Source organism: Spermophilus citellus (assembly GCF_964194105.1).
Source record: "Spermophilus citellus genome assembly, chromosome: 8".
Taxonomy (NCBI): Eukaryota; Metazoa; Chordata; class Mammalia; order Rodentia; family Sciuridae; genus Spermophilus; species Spermophilus citellus.
This window is the reverse complement of record NC_138189.1, coordinates 3720081-3740802: the sequence shown is the minus strand read 5'-3', so window position 1 is coordinate 3740802 and position 20722 is coordinate 3720081. Positions and strand designations below refer to the sequence as shown.

General features: G+C 64.9%; 1 protein-coding gene across 2 annotated transcripts in view; it reads left to right on the top strand.

The window, feature by feature from the left end:
• The window catches only part of SORCS2 (sortilin related VPS10 domain containing receptor 2), a 350209-nt gene that overhangs the window by 256425 nt on the left and 73062 nt on the right, over window positions 1-20722 (top strand). The window lies entirely within an intron of this gene.

Genomic DNA, 20722 nt, shown 5'->3' with positions numbered 1-20722 from the left:
CTGCGGTTTGGTTTGGTCTCTCGGTGCATGGCCTCCGGGGTCTCTGGGTGGACAGTGTCTAGACCTGGCGTGGTCTGCAGCGTGCCCTGCCCTTGGGCCGCCCTGGATTCTGGCGCCTCCCCACCCCTCGGGCTCCGCCACCTGCCCTTCCTGGGCCCGGAGCCCCCTGTCTGGGAGCCGCCACGTGCTGCTCCGCTCCGTAGCCCTGGATCTGGCCTCAGTTGCTGTCCTTACTTCCTGGAACTAGTCTTTGGCCTTTCAAACCCGTTTACCTCACAGGGCTCTGGTGCCTGGCCCTCCTGATCCTCTTGTGTAACTTATTTGAACAAGGGGAATGGGATCTATGATGGTTCCAATGTTAGATCTCTGGGAGGCTGATCCGGCCCCATGCCCCCGTCTGGCCTCTGTCCCTCTCTCCCCTGTCCCTCCCTCCCCTGTCCCCCTCTCCCCCTCTGTTTCTGTGGCTGTCATTTAGGAGCCTCGTTTCCCGGTAGATTTTGTCACTTTGGACAACGAGGTCTGGGAACCTCAGCTGGACTCGGCTGGGTGCTGAAGCGTGCCTGTGCGTCCCTGGAGAGGCCCGTCCACTGGGCTGGGAGCATGGCCACCTGGGGTTCGGTGGGTGGAGACATCCGCCTGGCGTGGTGGGCCTGCAAGGGGCTGTAGGAAGGCCCCCCTGGGGTTCAAACCTCAGGAGAACCTGTTTTCAATACGTGGGGCTGTGTTCTTAATAAACCTGGGTGTGAGTGTGTTGTGTGTGCCCTGCTGCGCAGGCGACTCCTTCTCACGCGGCCCTGCTGCATGTGACTCTGACGTGTGTGTCCCTGTCTCCTCTGGGTGACAGAGCGGAGCTGCCCAGCAGGGTGGTCTCCTTCCCACGCTGGTGTGTGGCGTGTTCACTCTCAAACACCCGAGACCAGCTCTGGGGCTGTCGATAGGCAGAGGGTTGGCCACCAAAACAGTCCCCTGGGGTTTGGGCCTCTGAAGGATGGCGCTTTCTTGCCACCCTGACAGTAGCTTTATACTTGAGGACCCGTGGACTCGGCCGTGGCTCCTCGTGGGCAGAACCTGGTGCCATCCCGCCTCAGTGCTGCCAAGGGACATTGCCAGGACTCTTCGGGAGCACTCGCTGCCTCGTGCGGCCTGTGCTCTCTGTTCAGGCCACCCCTGGGTCTCGCTGTCCACACGGCCTGAGGACTCAGCTGGGTGACAGAGACCCAGGGAGGGACAAGGCTGCCGGCAGAGAAGCCCCTGGAGATGCAGGCGCCATCTCCAGGGGGTCTTGGGGGAGATGGGAACTCACAGCGAGGCATGGAGGACAGGCGCGGGGGGCCGCGGGGGGCCGCGGGGGGCCGCGGGGGGGGGGCGGGGGCTGCGGGTGGGCAGGGCGCTGTGCCCTGCGGTCCTGTCCTGGGGTCGGGCGGGGTCCTGTCCTGTGGTGGGGTGGGGTCCTGTCCTGTGGTGGGGCGGGGTCCTGTCCTGTGGTGGGGCGGGGTCCTGTCCTGTGGTGGGGTGGGGTCCTGTCCTGGGGTCGGGTGGGGTCCTGTCCTGTGGTGGGGTGGGGTCCTGTCCTGGGGTGGGGTGGGGTCCTGTCCTGGGGTCGGGGTCCTGTCCTGGGGTCGGGCGGGGTCCTGTCCTGTGGTGGGGCGGGGTCCTGTCCTGTGGTGGGGTGGGGTCCTGTCCTGGGGTCGGGCGGGGTCCTGTCCTGTGGTGGGGCGGGGTCCTGTCCTGTGGTGGGGTGGGGTCCTGTCCTGTGGTGGGGTGGGGTCCTGTCCTGTGGTGGGGCGGGGTCCTGTCCTGTGGTGGGGCGGGGTCCTGTCCTGTGGTGGGGTGGGGTCCTGTCCTGGGGTCGGGTGGGGTCCTGTCCTGTGGTGGGGTGGGGTCCTGTCCTGGGGTGGGGTGGGGTCCTGTCCTGGGGTCGGGGTCCTGTCCTGGGGTCGGGCGGGGTCCTGTCCTGTGGTGGGGCGGGGTCCTGTCCTGTGGTGGGGTGGGGTCCTGTCCTGGGGTCGGGCGGGGTCCTGTCCTGTGGTGGGGTGGGGTCCTGTCCTGTGGTGGGGTGGGGTCCTGTCCTGTGGTGGGGTGGGGTCCTGTCCTGTGGTGGGGTGGGGTCCTGTCCTGGGGTGGGGTGGGGTCCTGTCCTGTGGTGGGGCGGGGTCCTGTCCTGGGGTGGGGCGGGGTCCTGTCCTGGGGTCGGGTGGGGTCCTGTCCTGGGGTGGGGTGGGGTCCTGTCCTGTGGTGGGGCGGGGTCCTGTCCTGGGGTGGGGCGGGGTCCTGTCCTGTGGTGGGGCGGGGTCCTGTCCTGTGGTGGGGTCCTGTCCTGGGGTGGGGCGGGGTCCTGTCCTGTGGTGGGGCGGGGTCCTGTCCTGTGGTGGGGTCCTGTCCTGTGGTGGGGTGGGGTCCTGTCCTGGGGTCGGGCGGGGTCCTGTCCTGTGGTGGGGCGGGGTCCTGTCCTGGGGTCGGGTGGGGTCCTGTCCTGGGGTGGGGCGGGGTCCTGTCCTGGGGTCGGGTGGGGTCCTGTCCTGGGGTGGGGTGGGGTCCTGTCCTGTGGTGGGGCGGGGTCCTGTCCTGGGGTGGGGCGGGGTCCTGTCCTGTGGTGGGGCGGGGTCCTGTCCTGGGGTCGGGTGGGGTCCTGTCCTGGGGTCGGGTGGGGTCCTGTCCTGTGGTGGGGCGGGGTCCTGTCCTGTGGTGGGGCGGGGTCCTGTCCTGGGGTGGGGCGGGGTCCTGTCCTGTGGTGGGGTGGGGTCCTGTCCTGGGGTGGGGTGGGGTCCTGTCCTGGGGTGGGGTGGGGTCCTGTCCTGTGGTGGGGTGGGGTCCTGTCCTGGGGTGGGGCGGGGTCCTGTCCTGTGGTGGGGTGGGGTCCTGTCCTGGGGTCGGGTGGGGTCCTGTCCTGGGGTCGGGCGGGGTCCTGTCCTGTGGTGGGGCGGGGTCCTGTCCTGTGGTGGGGCGGGGTCCTGTCCTGGGGTCGGGCGGGGTCCTGTCCTGTGGTGGGGTGGGGTCCTGTCCTGGGGTGGGGTGGGGTCCTGTCCTGTGGTGGGGCGGGGTCCTGTCCTGTGGTGGGGCGGGGTCCTGTCCTGGGGTGGGGTGGGGTCCTGTCCTGGGGTGGGGCGGGGTCCTGTCCTGGGGTGGGGCGGGGTCCTGTCCTGTGGTGGGGCGGGGTCCTGTCCTGTGGTGGGGCGGGGTCCTGTCCTGTGGTGGGGCGGGGTCCTGTCCTGTGGTGGGGCGGGGTCCTGTCCTGTGGTGGGGCGGGGTCCTGTCCTGTGGTGGGGCGGGGTCCTGTCCTGTGGTGGGGCGGGGTCCTGTCCTGTGGTGGGGTGGGGTCCTGTCCTGTGGTGGGGTGGGGTCCTGTCCTGGGGTGGGGTGGGGTCCTGTCCTGGGGTTGGGCGGGGTCCTGTCCTGTGGTGGGGTGGGGTCCTGTCCTGTGGTGGGGTGGGGTCCTGTGGTGGGGTGGGGTCCTGTCCTGTGGTGGGGTGGGGTCCTGTCCTGTGGTGGGGTGGGGTCCTGTCCTGGGGTTGGGTGGGGTCCTGTCCTGTGGTGGGGCGGGGTCCTGTCCTGTGGTGGGGTGGGGTCCTGTCCTGTGGTGGGGTGGGGTCCTGTCCTGTGGTGGGGCGGGGTCCTGTCCTGTGGTGGGGTGGGGTCCTGTCCTGTGGTGGGGTGGGGTCCTGTCCTGTGGTGGGGTGGGGTCCTGTCCTGTGGTGGGGTGGGGTCCTGTCCTGGGGTCGGGCAGGGTCCTGTCCTGTGGTGGGGTGGGGTCCTGTCCTGTGGTCGGGTGGGGTCCTGTCCTGGGGTTGGGCGGGGTCCTGTCCTGGGGTCGGGGTCCTGTCCTGTGGTGGGGTGGGGTCCTGTCCTGGGGTCGGGGTCCTGTCCTGTGGTCGGGCGGGGTCCTGTCCTGGGGTCGGGGTCCTGTCCTGTGGTCGGGCGGGGTCCTGTCCTGGGGTCGGGTGGGGTCCTGTCCTGGGGTCGGGGTCCTGTCCTGTGGTGGGGCGGGGTCCTGTCCTGTGGTCGGGTGGGGTCCTGTCCTGTGGTGGGGCGGGGTCCTGTCCTGTGGTGGGGCGGGGTCCTGTCCTGTGGTGGGGTGGGGTCCTGTCCTGGGGTCGGGCGGGGTCCTGTCCTGGGGTCGGGCGGGGTCCTGTCCTGGGGTCGGGCGGGGTCCTTCCGCTCCACACTCTGGATCTGAAGGCGACGTCTCCGGTCTGGGGAGCCGTCCTCCCGGGTCACCGTCTGCCCTGGGAAGCCGAGTCTCAGAGCCTGGCTGGGAGGACGTCACTTTCCCGTCCTCGACGGCAAGCCCAGGAGAGGTGCTGGGAGAGGACGACAGTGACTGACACGTTGCTCTCTGTGGCCCCTGGAGAATGGAGGCTGGGCTTCCTTGGTTCACACTCGCCGACCGTGGACAGTGTTGTGGATATTCAGGGAGTGTGCTGGCCTCAGACCGGCCATCCAGCAGGCCGCTCCCGGGTGGAGGCAGACGCCCACATGTGTGGGCCTGGAGATGTGCTCTGACCCAGCAGCAGAGCGTCCTCCTGGGGCAGGGGCAGGGTCACTTTGGGGATTCTTACCTACAGCCTGCCCTCTCTCTGGCCACCGTCCATCTTCCCCTCGAGGCCCCTCCCCCACACCTGTCTGCTGCCCACGACCACCCTCACGACAGCTCTCCGTCATGAATTAGCATCTGTTTCACGGTCAAGATTGGGGCTCAGGATAGAAAGAGACTTTCCCTGTGACAGCCACGTCCCTCGCCCTCCTCTGCCCAGCTCTGCCCCTCGCCCTCTGCCCAACTCTGCCCCTCGCCCTCTGCCTGGCTCTGCCCCTCACCCTCTGTCCCTGCCCCAGGCTTGTGCCTCCAGGGCAGTTGCCCACGGTGTTCACTTGGGATGATGCTGTCCCTCAGTGTCTCTGAGCAGCAGCAGGGCAGGGCTGTCACACCGACCCTCATGCAGAGGGGAATGTCCCACCTGAGCACCTCAGGACACGTCATGTGCCAACTCCACACCAGGATCCTTTCCAAAGTCACTTATCACACCTGCCACAGCCACCTGAGGGGACGCTGCGGGAGCCATAGGGGGCCCAGGCCGAACCCCTGGAACCTGCCCTCAGCTTTGGGATGTTGGGTGTCCTTTCTCTGATGAACTGGGGGGTTCAGGCGCTGGCCTTCCCTTTAGTCGTCCCCCTCGGGAGAACCTCAGGCGGCACCTGGTGCTTCTGTAAATGGCGATAAGCTGCCTGTAAGCTCCACACCTGGGAGGGTGCCCTCAGCCAGCACCTGGGGGTGCCTGTGGGGGTGCCATGGGGGTGCCTGTGGGGGTGCCATGGGGATACCTGTGGGGGTGCCATGGGGGTGCCTGTGGGGGTGCGCAGGGGGCCCGTTCACCAGCTTGTTTGGTAACAATGCTCTGATTCCCAGCGAGTCCCATGAAGAGGGTTTATTACTTACAAGTGGGCGGCTGGGGACAGCAGGGCCCGGATCCGTCACAGCCCAGCCCGGCTCAGACGCTGCTGGGGCAGCTCAGGCCCTGAGCCTCAGGAAGCCTGGTGTCCTGCCTGGCCATGTGGCTTGCAGGGCTGCAGCACTGAAGGACGCAGGCTCTTCTGGCTGTGCCCCTCACCTCTGCATGCTGTATTCCAGCACCTTCCACAGTTCCCCCCGGGAAGGGCAGTGAGAAGGGGGGCTAGGTCTGTGTGAGGAGCACCGTCCTGCAGTGCGCTGTGCCCTCACAGCCAGGCCACAGCCGTGGGGCCCCCGCCTGCTCTCCCCTGTCCCTGGAGACATCTAACCTTCAAGGGCCCCTCCTCCAGGCAGCCTTCCTGACGCACCCCAGCCACAGACACCCCCAGCCCCCACCCCTGCTCAGGCTCCAGCTTCTGCCCTCTCAGCCTCTCCCCAGCTTATAAAAGTCTTTCTGCTGGGGGGCAGGGACATGTCCTGCTCTGTCCATGACCCACAGCTGGCATGTAAGTGACCAGAATGGAAGGGTCAGGGCCAGAGCAGGCAGTGAGGATAGACATGGGCTCCCAGGAGAGGGACGGGAGCTGAGGGAGGTGAGGCTGTCAGAGCCCCGGGTGGGGGGCTTGGCTGGTCACCCTCAGGCTGTCCCCCAGACCTCTCTGGAGGCCCCACACTAGCCACAGGTGTGGCAAGCGCAGTGTCAGGACTCAGGAAGTCTCTCCCCTGCAGGGGCTGGGGGTCCGTTTGTTTTTTTTTGCCCTCTGAAGGTGCCGGCCACAGTGGTCAGGGCTGGACATTGTCAGAGGAGGAGTCTCTGGGGTCAGGTTCCCCCTGGCGCTCTGTGTATGCGCTCTCCCCAGAGGTGGCACCATGTCATTGGCACCGTGTGACTGAGGGTGCCGGCGAGGGCTGAGGGAGCAGCTGTGCTCCGGAGGGGCTGTGGTCCCTTGCCTGGGGACACTGTGTTTCTTCACGTCCTGGCCCATCTCTGGGTCTGCACATGGCCCTCGGGTGCCCAGACGACATAGAGTGAGGTTCTCACATGTTCACCATGACACCTTGGTAGAGGGGACCCTGACCCTGCCCTGAGCTGGCCAGGCCGCGATGACCAGCAGACCCGTTCTTGTCCCTCCCCACCTGGGGTGGCTGGGTTCATCACCTTCTCACCACTGTGACAAAGTACCGGCCAAGGACAGCTGAGAGGAGGGAGGTCATTTTGATGGTGGCTTCAGAGGCTCCGTCCATGGTCAGCCAGCTCTGTCACTCTGGGCCTGAGGGGCGGCAGCCCATGGTGTGGCAGAGGGAGCAGCTCAGGACAGACAACCAGGAGACAGAGGGAGGGAGGGGACCAAGGCTCCAGGATAAAATGTCACCCTGAAGGCACGGCCTGTGACCTGCTTCCTCCAGCCACACCCACCTGCCAGCTGTCCCCACCCAGTAATCTGAAGGACCACCCACTGGTGAGGAGGGCTCTCCAGCCCAGCCCCTGGCCGCAGACAGCCCTGGTATCCCACACCCCAAGGTGACAACGGCCCTACGTGCCCTACAGCGATAGCGGGGGAGGAGGGGCAGTTTGTTCATGGAGCTCCTGGCAGGTGTCATGATTCCTCGCCCTGGACCTGACCCACAGGACGGGGGGGGGGGTGGGCACCTGCTGCCCGGCACTGCAAGGACAGCAGGCCCAGCCCCACGCCACACAGGACGTGGGGATTGTGATAGCTACCGGCCGTGGAGGACCAAGGCCCCCATCAGGGCAGCTCAGGGCTCCCAAAGGGTCTCTGGCCTCCAGAGACAGAAGCCGTGGCCTCAGCTCCTGGCCTGCAGCCGGGCACTTGGGCCCCACCCGGGGCTGGGCCAAGCCACAGCTCGGCAGTTGGCCGATCCCAGGAGCAGATCCCAGCCCAGCCTCAATGGGCAGGTCAGTGCTGTGGGGTCCTGCGACTGCCCTGTGGGGTTCCCCTGGTCGCGGGCCCTCAGGGAAGCAGTGGCCCGCGCCCATGAGCGCCCAGCACGTTGGAGGGGGGACCTGTCCACTTCACTGCTGCGGATGGTAGGGTCTGAATCCCCGCCCACTGTGCCCACCATCAGCGTCCCTCTCGAGGTGGCCCTGGGCTGTGGGACCCACACCGTTCTGCTCATTGTCTAGCAGGTCAGGGTGATTTCCCTGTGGCCACGGCGACTGGCCTTTACATTTTCAAATGGTCGGGAAAAATTCTTTGAAAAAATGCAAAGATCGATGATTCTCCATGACCCATGGAAATACTGTGACGTCCAGCCCTGGCCCATGAACGGCCGGGCAGTGCCTGTTTGTGCCGTGTGGGCCCTGGCTGCTGCTGCTCTGTGGGGCAGAGGTCATGGGCGCAGGGCATGACCTCTCAGAGCAGCTTCCCGCACCGGCTCTGGGGCTTGGTGGCTCGGTGCCAGGTGCGGCAGGTGTCAGCAGGGGAGGGTCTTGCCCGGAGCCCTGTCTGGCCTCCGTCGTCAGGTCCCTGTTTCACCTGACACATCCGGGAACATGGGGTGGAGCGGAAGGGGACAAGAGGACCCGAGAGGCCAGTGACACGCGTGGCTGAGCACGGGGGCTGCCTGGGGAACCACACGGAGCCCAGGGGAAGGCTGGCTGGAGGCCCATGGAGTGTCATTCGCAGGGACACTGGGGTCTGTCATAGAAACAGTGAGACCCTCCAGACCAGACGTGACGGGGTCCAGGATGGTCTGTGCAGGTGAGGGAGGAGGCTGGTGCAGGGGTGGCGGGCTGGAGAGGGGACAGCAGAAGGGGACGCTCTCCCACAGGTCACGCCTCCGCCCTCTCCTCTCCTTCCATCTCCAGACTCCCAGGTGCCCTCCCGCTGCCTCCGCAAGGACAGGTCTGCACCAGAGTCACCACAGGCCCAGTGGGCTGCGGCGTGGGCATGGCCAGGAGGGCCAGCGGGGCCTCGTCCCCAGTGGGTCAGAGCTTACCCAGGACCCTCCTGTGGCTGGGCCTCCCTCCTGGGATCTCTGCCAAGCCATGGTGGGGCACAGGTGCCCGGTTCCCCCGAGGATCCCTCCCCGTGCCCCAGCTCGCTCCCAGCTGCCCGGGGTCCTGCGCACCCACCGTGCCTCTCGTCCCAGCCACAGGGGCTCTGGGGTGAGGGGACATAAGTGAAGGCCCAGCCCAGAGGTGCCCAGGGTGCCCCAGGGCAGCCCCGGGAATCACTCTCCAGCCTCAGAGGGGACAGGCCCAGGGGCAGGGCCGGGGGGAGGAGCGTTCTCCAGGTGGGCCAGGACCAGGGCCAGCCCCTCCTGCTGACCACAGGTGCTCCCTGGAGCCAGGCCTGCAGACTCTGGGGTATCTGTGCTCCCGGGCAGTGCTCACCAGGGTGAGAGGGTGCATCCAGGTGGGGGCCGGGAAGAGGCCTAGAGCGCGCACACTGCCACGCCATCCCTGGGCACACGTGTGCTCGCCCACATGCAAGGGGACAAAGAGAACCCTGTCCCCAGGCATAGCACAGGCCAAGGGGAGGAGGGCAGCAGGGCCACTGCATGGACCCAGCCCGCTGTCCCCTCCAGCTGTGCCTGGCCTCCTGTGCCTCCGCTTGGCTCCTCCACCTCCTGAAAGGCCCTCCTCTGGAGCCGTCTTCCCGAGTAACTCTCCTGCACCCCCAAGGACACCTGTGCACCCTCTCCTCACCCGGGCACCCGCAGGCCCTGAGTCCTGCCCTGGCTCACGTCCTCCACGGCACTGCTGGACACAGACCTGAGTTAAATATGAATTTCACATAAACGACAATTCATCCCTGTTCATGCCCTGAGGATGTGTCCACACACCAATGCGTTTACTCACTGGGAAGGCACACTGACCTGGGAGGCCTGGGGCACTCTACCCCTGCCCGGCTCCAGCCTCGGGGTCAGGTTCCCAGCACGGGGTCCAGGCTACCTCAGAGCCACAGTGGCTGAGTCATGGCGCTGCCCAGTCACACCCAGGTAGAGAATCGCCTTCATCTGGAAGCTTCCTGGACCCATCCCTCCAGGCTGAGCCAGGTCCCTCCTCAGGGTGCCCCGTACCCACGCACACCGTGCACAGCCCGCTCCCCAGCTGCCTCCCGTTCCCTGCTCAGCTGGCTGTCACGTGTCCTCAGACACTAACCCCCTCAGGTCAGGTCCTGACGAGGTCCTGACCCCTGGGCTGGTCGGGTCACACTAAGCCACACTGAGCTCCTCTGGCCTCCGCCCTAGATAGAGCGTCTTGCTGTCAGCTTCAAAACCCTCTGCGCTGGGGACCACAGGGAGAATGCGGCGCTGTGCCCAAACTAAAGAGCTGGCTTTAAAAACCAACCGTAAAACTGTTTAATTACTTGTTCTAAAACCAGCCACGTGGAAATTATGAACCCTCAATGTAGGTTTTGGAGGCGATTCTGAAAAGAGGCCCCGAGGTGATGTGTGGCGCTCTGGGCTCCCCAGGGTGGCCTCGAGTGTGCCACCCCACCCTCCCTGAGCCCTCACATGGCTGGCTGTTCTGAGCCTGCAGAGCCCAGCAGGAGGGTCACCCCCATCCCTCTCTCCACATCAAAGGGGTGGAGCCCAGGGCCCAGCAAAGGGACCATGTGGCCTTGTCTGGCAGCTAGGAGGAGTGAGAACACAGCACACTCTAAGTACTCAGGTTCTTCCGTGCACCTCTCCATCCACCCATCCATCCATCCACCCAACCACCCATCTACCCATCCATCCACCATCCATCCATCCACCCATCCATCCATCCACACAGCCATGTGCCATTTACTGGAATATTCATCAGCTCACTGGACGTACATCAATATATACGTTTTCCCGTCCACCCACACCTACACACACACCCACCTGTCCATCCCTCCTGCCCTCCACCCCACCACCCACCCACTCATGCCTTGCAGAGTGCTCCCCATGGGCTTTGGTCCAGGCAGTGGGGGTGGTGTGGGGTGTGAACAGAATCCACCTTCTGGCCTCAGGACCCGCAGCCCGCGACAGTTCCTGAACCACCTGAGGATGAGCCGCTGCGGAGTGGGGGGGCGGCGGAGGCGGAGTGGGGCGGAGGTGCAGTGACGGAGTCGGCTCCCCCTTGACAGCTGTTGGGGGCAGCTCAGCGTCTTGGGGTTGGCCAGGAAAGCAGGCCACACTCCTCGGTGCCGGGCGTCCACATCGCTTCGCCTCTGTGTGTTGGCACGGATGCTTCACTGTTTGAAGCCATCGTCCTTCCTTTGTCTTCTTAGTGTCTGTGTCTCGCACACACCGTGCACACACCCCCCCTCCCCCGCCGTGGTCCGTGTAGCTCCCAGGGCAGGGGCCTCCTCTGTGCTCTATGTCCATAAGCCCACTAGGGAAGTGCTGGCACCAAAGGGTCCTCAAGGTGTGTGAGGTTTGTAAATGGCAAATGTGACAACAGAATCGTTTCCATGACGCAGTGCACGTGACGAACACACCTCTGTAATGTGGCCCTATGCTCCCGACATGCTGTGTGGCCCTGGGCAAGTCAGTCAGCCTCTCTGGGCTCCAGGAAGCTAACACCACCCTCCTCAAGGGTCGATCATGAGGCCCAGGGAGATGAGGTGTGTACAAGAGTCCTCTGCCCTCATCCCCCGCTCCGTCCGTGGTGGGACCCCTGACCACACGCCATGCCCTGGCTCCTCTCCTGCTGCTGAAGGTCTCCCTGCAGGGAAGGCTGTCAGGGTCACTTGTTTCCCAGAGCAGCCCCCCTCAGGTCTCTCCCTCGGTGCCACTGACTGTTTTCCTTGGGTTGGAGACCCAGCAGCCTCAGCCGAGGGCCAGGTGCCCTGCCCTGCTCTGGGTGGGGTCCCACCTGCTGCTGCCCAGCGGGGGCGCTCAGCCAGCCACTGTGCACCCAGCCTTCACACTGCTCCATGGTCCCCGCTGTGGCCTCCCACCCTGCAACTGCTGGGCCCTGGTACACAGCCGTGGCGAAGGCCGCCAGAGGCTCTGGGCATTTTCTTACCTCCCGGGCTCCCTCCGCGACCCCCAGGGGAGGGGATGATACGGGAGGCGGGGGCTCCGCTCAGCCTAGGGAGTCCCGGGAAGGCGAACTGGGAGCTGGCCCAGCACCACAGCAGAGGGGCCTGGGTGGCAAGGGTCGACCCAGGGCAGATGTCATCGTGAGGCCGGGGTGGCGCCAGCACGAGTCCATACCCGTGGCCAGGCTGACTTGTGTGGCTCCCCTGGGTGGACATGCAGCCGGGCAGGGGTTCCTGGCCCTCTGACAGGCTACATGCTGAAGGGCGGGCCTGGGGCCACCACCAGGGCCCTTCTCAGCCTCAGTCTCCAAGGTGGCAGGTCTCTCCTTGGCCAGGAGGCCAGCCCACCCTGAGGACCCAGCTGCCCTTCCTGCCTGCCACCTGCAGGTCAGTCCTCCACCCAGTGGCCCTGGGGGCAGTGGCTGGCAGATGGGTCAGTTCCCGGCTATGGTGAGACAGGCACAGACCTGGGTCACCCCGGAACCCATGGCAGGGGGTTGAGTCAGCCCTGGGCAGTGTGGCCAGGCCCTGGGGGATGTGAGCAGGGGCCCGGCCCAGACCCCGCCCCTGGTGGTGTGTGGTGACCGGGGGGTCTCCCTGGGGTCTCTGGAGCCCTCCTTCACGCTCCTGGCCCGCGGTGAGTGGGGTGTGGGGGAGCATGAAGGGACCTTGATGATAAGACGGGAGTGAAGCCAGAGACACTCGTCCTCGAGACGCCCAGGGGCCGAGCTCACGTGGGAGCCGGGGCACAAGTCAGAAGGAGGCCAGGCTGGGGCTGCAGCTGAGGCTGGACCCCCGCCGGCCAGCACCCTCCACCAGTTCGGCCTCCCCGGGCTGGGCAACCTCTGGGGAAAGCATCAACCTCTCTGAAAGGTGGGGGGACAACAGCGCTGCCTCTCGGGAGGGGTCAGGAGGGGACGCGGCATCACCTGTGGCCAGCGTCAGCAGGACTGCATTCATCGTCCCTGGGCTCAGCCGAACATCCTGCGCCGCTAGTGCAGTGGGGACAGCGGGGTTTGAAGGACTCCGTGTGGCCCAGAGGCACCTGCAGCCAGCCTGTCAGTCCCCTGGCTCCACAGGGAGTGTGGGTGCCCACAGAGGGGTCAAGTCAGCTGGGCACCGCTCCTGGCCAGGCTTCCCCTCTCCAACCTGCAGCCCAGGTGGAGGGCAGAGACCAGGGGAGGGGAGCGGGACGGCCGCGGCCTCTTCCTCCCACAGGCGGGGCGGAGGCTCCCGGGGGCCCTGCACTGTGGCCAGGAGTCTGCTGGGGTCGGCCAGTTCCTCCTGGCTGAGTAGAGCTGGCCTTGGAGAAGAGCACAGGCCGAGGGGGCAGTTGGTCACTGGGGTCCAGGCCGAGGGGGTCACCGGGTGGTTCTGCAGTAGTGTGTGCTGGCCCCTGGCCCTCAGCTGCCCAGGCTCTGCAGCTGCCCACATCCTACTTCCAGGTGCCACTGAGACTTGAGTGACAGGGTCTGGCTCTTTGGTTTGTGCCTGAGGGGGCACAACCAGGGTCCCCGGGCGGGGGGGGGGCACTGGGTGCAGGCGGGGCCAGTCCTTCCTGATCAGGAAACTCCTGCATGATGGTCCCCGCCGGAGACAGGCCTCTCACCGCCAGGAGCCGGGGCCCCCAGAGCGCTGCCCCAGAGCTGAGTGAAAGCCTCCGTCGTCCGTGGCAGGAAGGACGAGCAGAACTCCACGGACCAGAAGGAGCCTCCTCCAAGACGCAGTCCCCACCACCTGCCAGGCTCTCTCTGAGGTCAGCAGCCGCCAGGCCCTGGGACCACACCCTGCCACCGAGGAGCAGAAGGCACGGGACTGGCTGGTGACTGACGGCACATGGTTAGAGGACACAACGAAGGGAGAGAGGTGGCACGGCTCTCACCCCATCACAGGACACCAAGACCCTGTCCTACTGACCAATGGTGCTCAGGGACGCAGGTACAGGGACCCCCGGGCTCCAGCACCCACAACCAGTGGCTCTGGGGATCAGAGCTCCCCTGGACATTCACTGGTGCCCGCCGCTGGAATCAGAGTGCCCACGGACACTGATATTGACCATCGGTAGACCCAGGGGACACAGCCCCCGCAGACAACCGATGGTACTCCAAGACCCCAGTGCCTGCCCTGGCCGTCACTGGTCCCTGTGTCCACGCCATGTTTGACACTGACTCTGTCCTGGGCCTGCTCCCTCTGGCCATCCTCCCTGGTACCTCTCTGGTCCCTGTCCTGTCTGCCCACCCCTGAGCCTCCTCCTCAGTGTGGGGGGCGGGGAGGCCCTGGGAGGCCCTGGGTGGGTTGGCTCTCTGCTCCCAGCGCCTTCCTGGCTCTGAGTCCTGACTTCCAGACTCCTGGGTCTGCCCCCTCCTCCCCCTGGAGCTTCCACCCCCTGCTGGGAGTGTCATGGTGGAAGACCAAGCCTTCAGCACATGGGCTTTGGGGACACTTATTCAAACCATGACCAGGACTCCTGGGAGACGGGCAGCAGTGGAAACTCCCCGTCAGAGGGCTGTCCAAGGACGTGGCAGACACGGTCCAGGCCGGTCTCACAGCAGGCCCTCGGTCAGCGCTCGGCCTGGCTGGCTCCTGCCCCGTGTCGTTGTCAGCCACAGCCAGAGGCGCTGCTTGTGCCAACTGTGACTCACGCAGGTCTGAGCTCAGACACTGACCCTGGCTTCCCCCTGCAAGGCCTGGCGCCCCCCAGACAGAGGGGATTGCAACTGAGGGCCACCCGGCTCTGCCTTCCTCCTGGGCTGGCCCCCTGGCCTGACCTCGTGCAGACGTGGGCCCCGTGACAGCTCATGGCCCCCTCAAGTGGCCTTGGCAAAGCTCGGGAGCATTTCTCCAGCTGCTCCAGCAGCAGCCTGTGGTCTTGGCTCTGATCACAGGTAGAAAGGGGAGGAGGCTGGCGTCTTCTCCGCCCAGGAGGCCACCGCGGTGCCTTTGGAAAGCCTGACACACAGGAGCTGCGGTGTCTTGGCGGCCTTCCTTCCGCTGCTCAGTTAAGGGCAGATAAATGAGCAAACTGTCCCCTGATCTAATCCTACCACTTAACGCAGCCGCCCTGATAACAGACAACCTCCCAACACAGTGGCTCAGGAGAATCAGCCGCCGCATTCCGCCCGGGGAAACCAGGCTCCCGCGCTGCCACAAAGTGTCCTCGGACAGCCCAACTAAACACAGTCACACCAGGCTCCTCCGGAGCCCGGCTGACGCCCTTCCAGAACCCAGATCGCCAGTAGTTACCCACGCAGAGGCTGGCGGCCTCCCACGACACAGGGTGCGAACCCCATGTCCACACAGCAAGGCCATGAGGCCCGGCGAGGAGTAATTTGCACACGTCCTGAAGTATGTCTCCCTCTTTAGTGAGCACCATGGGGCCGCGACCTCCAAGTCACCTGTGGTGGAAGGAAAGGCGTGCTCTGGCTCAGGTCACAGGTGTTCTTGGGGACGCTCCCGGCATCCCAGCGCTCTCCAGGCCAGCAGTTAGGACTGACCAGGCCTCTCTGACCTGAGTCAGTGGATGTTTTACAGATTCTGTTGGTGTGGGTCAAGTTGTCCCCACGCAGAGCGGTGGGTGGCCTTGGGCTGTTCATTGTCCCCTCCAGGCTCCTGTTTCTCTGCGGGCACCGTGTCGCCCACTGCTCCCTGTCATGAAGGGAAGACGAGGACACGTTTGGTGCTCAGCCTGGGAGCTGAGTCGGTGCGGACATGTCCTGGGGGACACGAGGGCAGATCAGGATTGCTGGGGCGGCGCGGCCAGCGCCTACACTGAGCGCCAGGCTCGAGGAGCACAGCCCTCCTGCTCCCGGGTTCCCAGGTCCCTCCCCAGGGCGGTTTCAGTGCAGGGATGGAGAGGAGGGCTGAGGGGAGAGGGGGAAGAGACCACTGGGTTACAGTGCGAGGACCCAGTGGTCGGGTGGTACAAGTCCAGTTGAGAAAGACGTTCCTGCCCACGGAGCTTCCGTGGCCTCTGCTCACCAGCACGCCACTCCTGGGAACAACTTAGTGGCGTCTCTCTGATGACACATTTGACACATTCTATAAAAAATATCCACTAACGAAAATGCATTTATTCATTCCACAAATAGCCAAGGGCTTCTCCCGCTGGGCAGTGCCAAGCAGCTGGCAAGAAGCCAGGGCGTCTCCGACGAAAGAGACTTGGTTCCAGGGCCTGGCCACTGGGACGTCCAGCGTACCTAGCCTTCCAGCCTGGCTCACAGGCACACCTGCACCCACGCACCTTTATGTGGAGTGTGTGTGTACACACACTTTATCTATGTGACACACACACACTTTACCTATGTGACTCAGTCATCTACCTGTTAAATCCCAGAACACACTGCATCTGGAATCATTGCCCCGGGCATCTGTGTGCCGAGGTCTAAGCCCCAGGAGGGCATGCTCACTGGGTCCCACACGTCTCACAGCCTAGGTGTCCAGTGCAAGTGCTCTGACTTGGTGCAGCTCCACCTGGTCCTGGGTGACAGCTACCCTGTGGGCACACTTCCTCCAACCTTCCTTCACAGAGGCTCACCTGCCCCTCAGCGGGGCACCATCCTGCTGAGCACAACCGCCTGTGAATGGCCCTGCTCTGGGTGCCTGGGCAGCACCCACGGGCCCCTGACGTGGGTCTGCGCGGATCCGGGGAAGTTCTAAAAGTGGGTGTGCAGTCGCGCTGCGTGGCGAGGGCCCCTCCTGTGCCCAGAGCTTTGCAGCCTTGGAGCGTGTCTCCAGGACCCAGGCTGGGGTGGGCGAGCCCTGCCCGGACGCGTATTCACCTTTGGTCAAGTGCGTGGGGGGGAGCTCTTTTCCGGGGGTGCCGGTGCCTGTGGGGCCGCGGGAGTGGACCTGGTGGACCTCCCTGGACCTGGTAGGTCAGAGTCCTTGGTCCTCCACCACCAGGGCTTTCTCAGAGCCCGCTGTCCAGGAAGGCTGGGCACAGGGACCAGAGGCTTCCCTGTGCAGTTCAGGGAGGACTGGCGTGAGGTCGGAGGTCAATGTCCTGGGACGGATGCTGGAGACCTGCAGGGACCTGGGCCGCCCAGAGCCGCTGAAGACGGGGTTTCTCCTCCTCCTGCCCAGGGCGGCAGATCCCAGGAGGCTGTGTGGTCTGTGAGTCCCCCTGGGTTTCAGCTGGGCCCTGGGGGCTGGGGCAGCCTGAGCACCGGCCCACACAGCTTTTCGGCACAAACAGCCCCCAAGTGCTGGCCGCGGGTGAGGCTCCGAGACATCAGCCATGCAGCGGACAGCGCTAAAGCGCCTACTGCAGGCACCAGGGCCTGGGCTCAGCACTGAGTGAGACGCCCATGTCCCCTGTGGTGTGGCTTGTGGGGAGACGTCCATCAAGTGGGAGGTCAGGGGAGAACGGGTCTGGAGCGTCGCCGTGGGTGATGGAAGGTTCTGGAGGTGGACGTGGTGATGCTGTGATGTAAAAGGACATTTTCAGAGAGTGTCCACAGTCGGTGTTGACACAGCACGAGAGCAGGGTCGGGGTTCAGGGTGGGCTGGGGGCTCTGGGCTGCTGCAGAGTGTGAAGGACTGCACTGGACGGCTCTCTCTCAGCTGTATTGAGGTGGTAAGTGGCTACGGTGATGGGCATGTCGGGGGTCGTCATGTACACATGCCACATTGCGTGTGTGTGTCCTGTTATACCCTAAAAATGTGCACCAGTATGATTTGTTGGTGAAAATCAGTATGAATTTAGAAGTTAACATAAAAATATAACATTGTTAATACGACTTAGGGAAGAGGAGCCGGGCGCACCCCTCCAGGCAGAGGCCTCTGGGGCCAGACCCACAGAGTGACCGGGTTGACACCAGCCGGAGAGGCCCAGGTACAGCCGAGGGCTGCAGTGGAGGTGGCGGGAGCCTGCGGGCCCTCTGCCCCCTGCGGTCCTGCCAGGCCCCTCTGGGAGGTCACCTGCCGCCCCCCCCCCTTGCCCAGCCTGTTTCTCTTCTCACTTCACAACCCCTGTTCCAAACAGCTAAGAAGGCCCATTCTAGATGACCTCGCTGGGTGGGCTGGTCCACTCCCAGGACCCAGCCACGTGTCTGTGCACCTCACCCCCAAAGCCTGCCTCCTCCCTGAATCCCTCCTGTCCCTGGGTGCGCCTCAGAATCTCAGCAGCTCCGCCCGACCTCACGGTCGTCTCCCCAAACTGGCTCTGCCCAGGTCCCCATCCCTGTGAGAGCAGGGCCACACACCTCTGTCCACGCCAGCAGCTTAGCACATTCCTGCACTTCCTGTTGCATTTCTTCCCTCACCCAAACCCACCAGACTGCTCTGAAGTGCCCAGGCCCTGCCCTCTGCTGCCCAGTCCACTGCCTCTGCCCAGGCCAGGTCCTGAGGGCTCCTGGGCCCTAACTGCCCCCAGCCTCTGGTGCGTCCAAGGCCGTGCACAAGCACGCAGGCCGTGTGTCCTGAGGGTGAGGGGAGCAGATGGTCATCCTGGGGCAGCCCCCTCCTGCAACATGAGTGGCCACCCAAACTTGCTGACCGACCCAGCGGGACTCTCCAGGGCCAGGAGCAAGCACTGGGTGGGGGAGCTGTCCTTGCTCACCACAGCTCACCTGGCAGGGACGAGACCCTGGGAGGTGGGGGCGGAGGCTCTGTGTCGGTCTGCTTCCATGGTCTTCCCCTCTGGGCATCAGGGCCAAGTTCTCTGGACCCCACAGGAATTGGGTTTTCAACAGACAGGTGACTCAGGGCACCCTATCCTGGGGCCAGGGACCCTTTGGGCCTAAACTTGGTGAAGGGCGAAGGAGCCGAGTCCCGGGGTGAGATTCTGGAGGGAGTGGAGGCTCTGAGGAGCCCGCAGCAGAGTCTGGCAGAGCCAGGGCCGTTTCTGCCATTTGTCGGGTGTCTTCTTGTTTTGATTTTTTTTTAGTGTGGAGAGTTACTGTGTGATGAGCGTCACCGCAGGCAGAATGGGACCTCGGCCCCACCTTTGGAGGAGGTGGTGGGAAGCCTTGTGGACCAGGGTGGTGACTCGTCAGCTCCTCAGGACACAGTGGCTCCGATAGCAGGTCCTAGCCAGGGTCCAGATGGGAACAGGCTGACACAGGCCAATCCAAGGGCAGAACAGCGCATGGGGGCTCCGGGTCAGACGCAGGGGGAGGGAGCCCAGCGCAGTCCCACAGGTGAGCCACAGAGGAGGCTTGGCTCCAGCTGGGCAGGCGGTGTGACGCCCACAGGCGCTCAGCCACTCTGGCCTCAGCTTCCCCGTCTGAGCCGGGGGGACGGCCAAGCCTCCCCATCAGGCGCACCTGAGTGCACAGCAAAACACAGGATGTGCTGCCTCCCCTCCCGTGACGGCAGCTGGGCCCCACATTGTCTAGCCTTTTCTGGGGCCCACACTACAAGTGGACTGGCCGTCGTCAAATGAGCCTGTGGAATGTTTCTCTGGAGTGTTTGGCTTGGTCCCTCTGATTTCCAACGCCCAGCCGTGTGGGCCCCAGAACCTGGTGCAGGTACCATCTGTCTCCCCAGAATAGTAAGCAGTAAAAATACCCCTTTTAAAATAGAATCTGCTTCCCAACTTGGAGGAACAATCTGCCAGCCTCTGCCTGGCGGCTGGTTGGTGACTTCCTGGGCTCCTCAGCCCGCCTGCCCGCCCCCCCAACACTCCTGCTTGTTCTTCCAACTGTGAGGCCCAAAATAGCTCCGAGCCCGATGGCTGGCGCCCGGCCAGCCGTTCCTTTCTTCCTCTCACCTTGGGGTCCCCCTGGCAGAGCCCTGGGCCTGCCGGGGGGATGGGCAGGGCAGACACAGGCTGTGGTGCAGAGCCCACCCTGCGCCGCAGCCCTGGTGTGTACCGAGGTTCCCAGACCCATTTACGGGGTTGTAGCACCCACCTAGTGCCAGGCCCTGCGCACAGGGGAGGCAGGAGGCCCCCAGAATGCCTACGGTGCTGTCCGGGGGTGGACATCTGCCCACTGTGAGCAGCCGGGAGGGAGATAAAGAGAGGCGCGGGGCTGAGGGAGTGGGCCGCAGCGGCTGGCGGGTGGAGTGGGCGGTGGGGTGAAGTTGCAGGGTGGACACCGAGTCCAGCCAGCAGGGGCCAGCCTCACCCTGTCTGCCCCCCGTGCGGCCGGGTGTTGGACCCCAAGGCTCTGGGACCCGCCACACCTGGGGACCCTGGCAGCGTCACTTTGGACTGGATGTCCATGTCCTTCTTCCACCTCTGGGCCTGCCCGTCACCCGGGTGTGAGCAGTAGGCTGGCTGTCCCTTCCTGGCCCTCTGTGAGACCAAAGGGAGTCCCATGCAGCCCAGGGACGCCAGTGCCCCAGGACTCAGTGAATGGAGGCCGGGGGTGGAGCTGCCCGGCTGCCCGCCCAGGTGCTGGCCACTCACAGGGCGTGTCCTGGCACCACAGAGCAGGCCTGCTGCGACGTCCCTGTAGGAGGCCTTGGAGAGCAGGGTGCTCCTGGTGCCTGGGCCCCTCCTAAGGGTGTCACCACCTGTCACTCCAGCCACTGCAGTGACGCACAGAGTGGAAATGGCAGGTGGAAGGACATGGACATCCCCAGTCTGACTAAGCCACCAAAGCCCCAGCCGGGGCCCAGGCCTGCAGGCCACCTTGGGGGCCCCTGTCTACTAAGCCACGTGGACATGAGGGAATGTAGAGCAGGTGACAACTTCCATGTCCCCGGGCTCCCATGTGCTGTAGAACTGTCCTGTGTCCACCTCTCCAGAGCCCGGCAGCTGGGAACTCCTGTCCCCTGGCCTGGAGGCTGACGTCCAGGGCACAGTGTGAGCAAGCCAGCTCCTCTGGAGGCTCACAGGACTGTCCACTCTCTGCTTTTCCTGGTGTCCTGGGCAGTCCATGGGCATCCAGGACTCAGAGGTTCACCCCTCTCATATCTGTGTCCATGTGGTCATCTTAGGAGGACACCGGTCATTGGCCTGGCCACCCTGACTCAGGAGGGTCTTGACTGAGCTCATAACCACCTTGCCAATTGGGTCACGTTCCCAGGTGTGGGGTCAGGGCATGGGTGTCCTTCTAGGGGACACGCTGGACCCACCGTGGCCCTCTTGCCATCAGAACCCGGCCCCTGCTGCCCCCTCCCCACAGGCCCCCCTCAGCCCCTCAGCCTGTCAGAGCCCGGTCCTCGCCCCCTGTGTCCGTCACGGCCTCCCGTCCACCCCCGCTGCTCCACTCCTTCCAGGCCCCAGGTCAGCTGTGCCCGGTAACATGCCCGCCTGCTCGGCTCCCCCTGAGCTGGGGGTCTCATTTGTGACAGAGGTCCCCGGTCCAGCCTCAGTGTCGTGACAGGGCGGGCATCAGCACGCCAA